The sequence below is a fragment of the Bos mutus genome, chromosome 28 (assembly GCF_027580195.1).
Source record: "Bos mutus isolate GX-2022 chromosome 28, NWIPB_WYAK_1.1, whole genome shotgun sequence".
Taxonomy (NCBI): domain Eukaryota; kingdom Metazoa; phylum Chordata; class Mammalia; order Artiodactyla; family Bovidae; genus Bos; species Bos mutus.
Window position 1 is genome coordinate 665986 of NC_091644.1, and position 8438 is coordinate 674423.

The following is an 8438-nucleotide window of genomic DNA, read 5'->3' on the forward strand; positions in this document are numbered from 1 at the left end:
AAAGCCCCACCCTCTCTATCTTGCAGGTGCCTGTGACCTGACCTTCTACCAGGCATGGACGGCATGTAAATTTTAACCCCCAATGATGGACGACTCCTCAAGTGCGTGCTCTAGTCTTGTGAACTCATACATCTGTGCTGACCTGAAATAAATAGACTGCTAGATATTTCTCCCTCAAAGATGGGTTTATTTGATATCAGCAGATAATTTCACTCACTCTCTCTCTAATATATATAATCAGTTTCCTATTTTCTTCTTTATTTCAAGGACAAGTTAAAGTATAGCTTGGCATCTTTGATACAGGCACCAGACTCCTTTGGGGGATGTGCACACCATCAACTCTCTTTTTCAGGGTTCTTTATTTTTAGTAACGCAGAGATATGCCATGGAGTTGGATCCAGTTTTCTGTGGTCTTCTACATCACCAAATATAATTCTTGGATGGCATCTACTTATTCTCTGTGATAGAGCCCCACATTTATTTTTTTCTAAAAGAAAGTTGCTTCTTTAGTCTTGTTGTAGTTATGATTTCCTTTTTTTTTTTTTTTAATCTAGGAAACTATCTCACAACATTTCTCAAATGAGTGGGGTCTTTCCCTAAATTTAGGGCTGCTGTCCATTTCTTTCATAATTTTTTCTATTCACCAGAGTATTTTATAGATATTAGAGATAATTCAGGTTCCCTGTTTTCAGAGTTATCAAATCCAAAGTCTCCATTGGTATTTAACATTATTACAAACTTAAATACATGTTATTTGAAAAAGATACAGGTTATCTTAAACTTTGCAACTTTTTTAAAATATTCCTTTGGCTATTTCCTGTATTTCCTCTCAGTATTGGCTTTAAAAACATGTTCAGATTTTTTTCCCAGAAATTAGTGTAATGTGTCTGACTATATAGTCAGGTTTAGAGGGAGGCCCCTGCCCCCACCCCCTGCCCAGGTGCTAGAGTAGCACGCAAGGTAGGAAAGCTGGAGTCTGGGCAGGAGGTGAGGGAAGAAGGCTGTCCTGAGTCTGGCCTGTGCTGTGAGGTTTACCTGTAGACGCATCTGTGAGAGTGGTTTAGATAAGCGACGGGCAAATGTTTCCTGTAAAGGTTCAGATAGTAAGTTTACTGGACTCTGCAGGCAGTTTGGTCTCTATTATAACTATTCAACGTAAGTTTATTGGACTCTGCAGGCAGCTTGGTCTCTATTATAACTATCCAGCTCTGCCATTGTTTTACAAAAGCACCCCTAAACAGGAAATAAAATTGGGCGTGGCTATGCATCAGTGGACATTTAATTCCAAAGAGTTGGTGGGCCAGTTTGATGCATGGACCATAGGTTGCTGACCCTTGATTTAAACAATAATCTTTGAATTATGACTATTTGGTAATTAGTTTTAAAAAAAGATATAGTGTTTGAATATTAAAAAGCTCTAGAAAGCAAAATTAAATTATTTACTTTCTTTTGGATAGGTTAGATTAGTACAATGAGAATAGGGATTATTACACACACACATATATATATATATATATATGTTATATAGTTTCCTGCTGTTGCGAAGTCGCTTCAATCGTGTCCGACTCTGTGTGACCCCATAGACAGCAGCCCACCAGGCTCCACCATCCCTGGGATTCTCCAGGCAAAAACACTGGAGCGGGTTGCCATTTCCTTCTCCAATGCATGAAAGTGAAAAGTGAAAGTGAAGTCATTCAGTCGTGGCTGACTCTTAGCGACCCCATGGACTGCAGCCCACCAGGCTCCTCCATCCATGGGATTCTCCAGGCAAGAGTCCTGGAGTTGGGTGCCATTGCCCTCTCCTCCTGCCTCCCAACTCCATTCCATACAATCAGCTTCAAGGCCTTTGCCTGGTATATACTAGGACTCAATAAGTTTTGCTTTTACAAAGGAGTAAATAAATGTGGATTAGTGGATTAGTGGACATTAGTGGATTAGTGCACATTACTAATCCACTCTTCTCTGTAGCTCACATTATTTGGAATTATTGACATATCTGTCTTGCTCTCCCCTTATTCACATTTAATTGTTGGTTCCCTTGACACTGAAAAACTTTCTTCTAAGACACATAGATACATGGACTTCATTTCTATCCTGTCCTGTAAATTTTCTGTTACTAAAACTTTCCCTCTGGTTTCCTTCAACCTTTCTCTTGTCTCCCACCTCAGTTGCTCCAACACCATTCCATTCTTAAACCTCACTGTACATTTAGCTGCAGGAGTTTTCCTAAATTATTGCCAAACAGATGAAGAACAAACTTCTTTCAATTTCCAAAAATCTTGGGCTGACTTTTAGGTCTTTTACACTCTCTAACTACTTATTGGGTGTGGTCTACAATGCATAAAATGCCATTCTTTCTACTCCCATGCATGAAATGCCAATATTGTGCTTTTGAGGCTCAGAAAATAGATAGACCATGAAACCCTCAGATATTTTTCACTTTTATTATCTATCTTTCCCATCTTTTATGATATCAGATCTCTCTCCATGGGCCACTTTATTCCAGAGAGATTGTTTCATCACATGGGCTTCCTTTCTGTCTACTATGACAATAGAAAAAGCTCTACATGGCTCCTTCCTGACTTGCCTAGCTTCTTGGAAAGGAATATTTACTGTCTTTACTATCTTATTTCCTTAGTGACATAACCATCGGCACAGTCCTATCCCTCCCACCAGCAAGGAAAACTTCTTAGCTCCAGGATTTCAACAAGCTCTTGGTCGATCATTCCACATAGAAAATATTCTCCCTCCTAGAATTACCTGAAATTCCATGAAAGCTGGCCTCTCCCAGGTAGAACCCAGTGCTCCTAGTTAGTTCTGGGACCTCTCAGACTCTAGTGCAAAAGACATCATTATCAGCATCTGTCTGGTGTGTACATAGATGGGATTGTTGGCTCAGAAGAGTGAAGTCAATATAGAATTTTTTCTCCAGAAAATATGGGGGAGAGGGGCCTCTGGATCTCCAAAATTGTGCCAAATGACCTCAATATGGTGACTCTTGAGAGTTTCTGATTCAAAACATGGGTCAAGCTTTTGGGAAGCCACTTTACACTCAGCACAGAATATTGGACTGGCTGGACATGTCAACTGGTATATATTTGGGAATCAAAGTTGGTTCTTACAGGTGTGTGCATGCTTGTCAAAGGGCACAGGCTAACTCCATGAAAAGACAACTTCCTGTTCACTTGGGGGAGCACCCCAACTGCCTAAGAATTCTCTGTGTGACAATTCCATCACTACAAAGAATCCATGCTAAGGTTTGGATCTAGTGTCCACTCTCAGTACATGTCCCCATTAGCAACCCAGGGAAGACTCTAGCTGTCGTATTTTAGGAGGCTTCTCAAACTTCTTTAGAAAATATACTGTTTAGGCTCTTGAAGGTCCAAAATATGGACAACTGTACCCTAGCTTTCCGACTGAAATTAGCACTTGATGACAACCCTATGTTTCAGGATACTCAGCTGTGGTTCCTCCTGAAGTATCAAGAAAGTGGCTGTAAAAGTCAGAGTTGCCTGGAGATCTTATTGTCAATGCAGAAGTGTGAAGATCAGATCTAGAGTGTCTGAATCAATCTGTGGGGGTAATCTAACAATCTCTCAGCTGATTCTGGTGGAGGTGTTCCAGAGAGCTCGCATTTAGAAATGGTGGGTGGTGGAAAAGATTGATTCAGGGATCCTGAATAGTGAAAGATGGTGTCTTTGAGGCAGGGGCACATAGGGTGTCTATGGATAGCTACTAACTAGGTAAATCCCATCTCTCATTCTCTTGGCATCTTTAGAAGCAGACAGAATTAAGAAGATATCTGTGGTGAGGGACAAATTGGGGGATTGAGATTGACATATACACACTACTTTATATAAATAACTAATAAGGACCTATTCTACGACACAAGGAACTCTACTCAAATCTCTGTGATGGCCTATATGGGAGAAGAATCTACAGAAGAGTGGCTATGTCTTTATGTGCAGCTGATTCACCTTGCCATACATCGGAAACACAATATTGTAAATCAACTATACTCCATTTAAAAATAAAATAAAAGTTATTCTTAACCAAAAGCAAAATAAAAAAATCTGAGTAGATTTTCTCTCCCCATTCCAGGTCTGAAGAAATATGTACATCCAGCCCCAACAGGCGGAGTGATTCTAAGTGCATTGACTCTGCACAAAGGAAAGATCCAGGGACTTCAGGATGAGTTCAATTTGTTCCTGTTTCAGAGTATGGTTCTTGGAGATAGTTGGAACTTCAGAGGGCAGAAGCGAGACACTTCAGAATTCGGAAAAGAAGGAGCACAGGGCTAGTGGGACTCCATGAGAACACAGAGAAGTTTATATTAGAATACTGTAAGGATGGTTTCTTTTGACTAAGAAAAGCAGAATATTTATTTCTCACTATGAATCACTCAGCTTGTTTGGCCTGACCATTGTATTTATAGGCTAGTGTTTCTGTATGTGGCTTATACATTTAGCTGCCTGAATGAAATACAGGAAGCCATGAAATGATGCAGGGTATCTGAACACCATCTATAATGTTTGCAGTAATGAATATACAGGCAATTTGATCCAGGTCTGGGCCAGAATTAGGATGCTGCCTTATACCCCAGAGTTCCGAGAAAACTGTAGTTGGGAAGGAGGAAAAGGAGCATAGGAAAAAATATAGAAATAGAACCCCTTCACAAAAGTCAGATGAGCAAAAGGAAAATAGACCCAGGGGATATGCTTGGAGGAAGTCTGCTCATCAGGCAAAGCCTTCCATCTGAAAACAGCCCAAATTGAGCATTAGGAAGTCTCATTTTTAAAAATTGCCTTGGGTATATTTTTTTTTTTTCTTAATTTTTTTTAACTTTTAATTTTTTTTACTGGGGTATAGCTGATTAATAAGCAATGTGATAGTTTCATGTGAACAGAGAAGGGACTCAGCCATATATATACATGTATCCATTCTTCCCCAAACCCCTCTTTCATCCAGGCTGCCATATAACATTGAGCAGAGTTTCATGTGCTATACAGTAAATCCTTTTTGGTTATCCATTTTAAATATAGCCATGTGTAACTGTCCATCTCAAACTCCCTAACTATTCCTACTGCCATCCTTCCCCCTGACTAAGCTAGTTCTCAAAGTCTGTGAGTCTGTTTCTCTTTTGTACATAAGTTCATTTGTATCATTTCTTTTTAGATTCCACATATAAGGGATGTCATACAGTATTTCTCCTCTGTCTGACTTACTTCACCCAGTATGACACTCTCTAGGTCCATCCATGTGAGCATTAAGAAGTCTTATTTCAGGAAAATGGCAAGTCCTAACAAAAAGACTGAACTTAGTAACAGTCAGGAAATTGGCATCCAGAAAGTTACTGGTGTGGGCTGCTGCAGTATGGCTGAGGTTCATGCGTGGAAGCCAGGGCAAGGCATAAGCACTGTTAGTCAGGCTGGGTCAGAGGGAATAATGCAGAGGGTTTGGGTAAGGTTTGATTCTGTAGACTGGGCTGCTGCTGCTGCTACTGCTGCTGCTAAGTCGCTTCAGTCTTGTCCGACTCTGTGTGACCCCATAGATGGCAGCCCACCAGGCTCCCCATTCCCTGGGATTCTCCAGGCAAGAACACTGGAGTGTGTTGCCATTGCCTTCTCCAGTAGACTGGTCAGGAGGACTGAAAAGGGTAGGGGCAGGCCTGGCGATGAGACAAACATTCAAGTCATGCCCATTGGCTTTGTAATCTAATCAGTTTCTCCAAAACACATTGACACTGAACTCTCTTCCCACTCCCCCTCCAGTTTTAACTGTTCCCATTTTCTGCTTGCTCATAACTTTGTCTGCCCTAGAGTATTTCAAAGAGCCCCTGGAATCCACACTTCTTGTTTTGTTAATCATCTTAAAGTTCAAAGCTGCTGAAAACAAAATCCTCATTGATGTACGACTTGGTTTAATTTCACTTTCAGACTGTCATATTGTAGTTCACTAGCTTACTATAAATCTCATGAAAATTGCTTGTAATCTTTTACCAGCTGCTGCTCTCCACTCATTCAATACTGACTTGTATGAGTTCGCTTTTCCACTCAGTGTTTGTAGGTGGCAGCCCATTAAATAGACTCAATTTAGAGTTCACCTTTTCCCTCTTTTGTTTCTCTAATGGATAGAAAAGCCGTATTTATATGTCTAAGGGGAATACCTGGAATTTGAAATTTCGGTCTTCTGAGCTGAGAGCTAAAGCATTACCCAACGATGTGTAAATTTTCCCATCATATCACAGATCTTCTAGGATAGTTTCTTTCCGGAGAGGCCTAAAGGTTATCTTTTGAGGAGTCAATGGAAGGAAATCATGTTTAGATGATGATAAACTTTTTTATTTCTCCCATTGGAGCTCAGTGGCCCATAATTGTAATCTTTTACTGGGGAGTCAAATGTGTTGTTTGACATGGGCTTGTTAATAATCTGTGCAGGTTAGACAAGAGGTTGGGTATATGAGTAAATGCCTATAGGTTACATGGTTCATAATTTTTTTTTTTAATTTAGTAGTTTTACTGAATATCTGCTCTATGCCAGGATTTAGTTAGGCATAAGAAATGCAAGTATTAATAAGAGAAAATATCTTGGGTGTGGAATATTTACTGTGGGCCTCTGAACACCAGCTACTGTGCTATAGGCCAGTTACAAGCACATTGTTCACTTCTTATTATTATTTATGTATTTGTTTATTTATTTGAAGTATATAGTTTTATACTAGTTTCAGATACATAACAGTGATTCAATGTTTTTATAGGTTATACTCCATTTAAGGTTATAAAATATTGGCTATATTTCTTGTGCTGTACGATATGCCATTGTAACTTACTTAGTTTTTGGTGGTAGTTTGGACCTCATAATCCCTCACCCTTTTCCCCCTCCATCCCCTCCCCATTGGTAACCACTAGTTTGCTCTTTGCATCTGTGAGTCTGTTTCTTGTTTGTTATATTCACTACTTTGTTTTATTTTTTAGATTCCACATACCAGTTATATCATACAGTAGTTATTGTTCTCTGACTCATTTCACTAAAGCATAATGCCCTCCAGGCCCATCCATGTTGTTGCAAATGGCAGAGTTTCATTCTTTTTAAGGCTAATACTCCATTGGATAATTGTATATACATCACATCTTCTTTACGCATTCATCTGCTAATGGATACAGGTTGCTTCCATAGCTTGGCTATTGTAAATAATTTGCCATGAATACTGGGATGCATATACCTTTGCAAATTAGTGTCTTCATTTTTTGGATATGTGCTATGTTAAGTGTGCATGCTAAGTCACTTCAGTCGTGTCCGGCTCTTTGGGACTCTGTGGACTGTAGCCTACCAGGCTCCTCTGGCCATAGGATTCTCCAGGCAAGAGTACTGGAGTGGGTTGTTGTGCCCTCCTCCAGGGGGTCTTCCCAACCCAGGGAAGGAACCTGCATCTCATGTCTCCTGCGTGGGCAGGCAGTAGCGCCACCTGGGAAACCCCAGGTACTACACTTGATCTTAGCCAAAAGGCCGAGAAGCGATGTATTTTTTTGGATATATATCCATAATAATAAATACATTGTTAGGGATATTATTTGTAATATAAAATTTTATAGGAATAATACTTACATAACAAATAAAATTAAAATACAGGCAAAACTGTGAATTTTGTTGGTGTTTCTGTGACTCGTAGCTGGCAGATGATAATTTTTGATTGTTGTGGGCAGGGAGAAAGCAGTCAGAGCTGTCAGAGAAACTTAAAGTCATGAAATGATATTTTTTTCCTTTGAGCCTTTGCTACCAGAGTGAATTTTTCCAGGTCTCTTTAATCATTGGGCTTCAGTCCCTTTATTATAAATTGATTCTCCTTTTCTCATCTTCTCATAGAAGCCAAGCCCCAGCAGTAATGATTGGTACCTCTACAATGTGATGATAATATATTATAGCATCGAAAACTTGTCTTAAAATGTATATATTTCCCCTGGAATATACCCACTATCCTTTGCTAATTTCTTAAAAAATTCACTCCAGTTGAGTCCATCAACAGTTTTTGAATATCACTTAGAGATTTTTAGTGGTCTGATCCTTGGGTCAGGAAGATCCCTGGAGTATGAAATGACAACTCACCCCAGTATTCTTATCTGGAAAATTCCATGGACAGAGGAGCCTGGTGGGCTATAGTCCCTGGAGTTGCAAAGAGTCAGACATGACTGAGCATATAGACACAGGCAATGGCAATAACAACTAGATTGAAGGACAAGCCGTCTGTCTAAGGCGGTCTCCTTTTCTTCTATTGGATTATCTATTTTATTAACTATGTATTAACTAATAGATAATTAATTTAATTGTCAATTAATGTCTTGTTCACAGTATTTCTCTCTACCCCAACTTTTGCCTTTATTTTCAGTGTTTATATCATCCAAGATGAAGAAAGATATACTAATCTGGTTTAATTCTTTGAA

The 8438-nt window shown here is 39.5% G+C and overlaps 1 pseudogene; it reads right to left on the reverse strand.

Annotated features, from left to right (window-relative positions):
• Positions 1-7378: 7378 nt before the first annotated feature.
• On the reverse strand, positions 7379-7518 carry LOC138986156 (U2 spliceosomal RNA; annotated as a pseudogene).
• Positions 7519-8438: the final 920 nt, after the last annotated feature.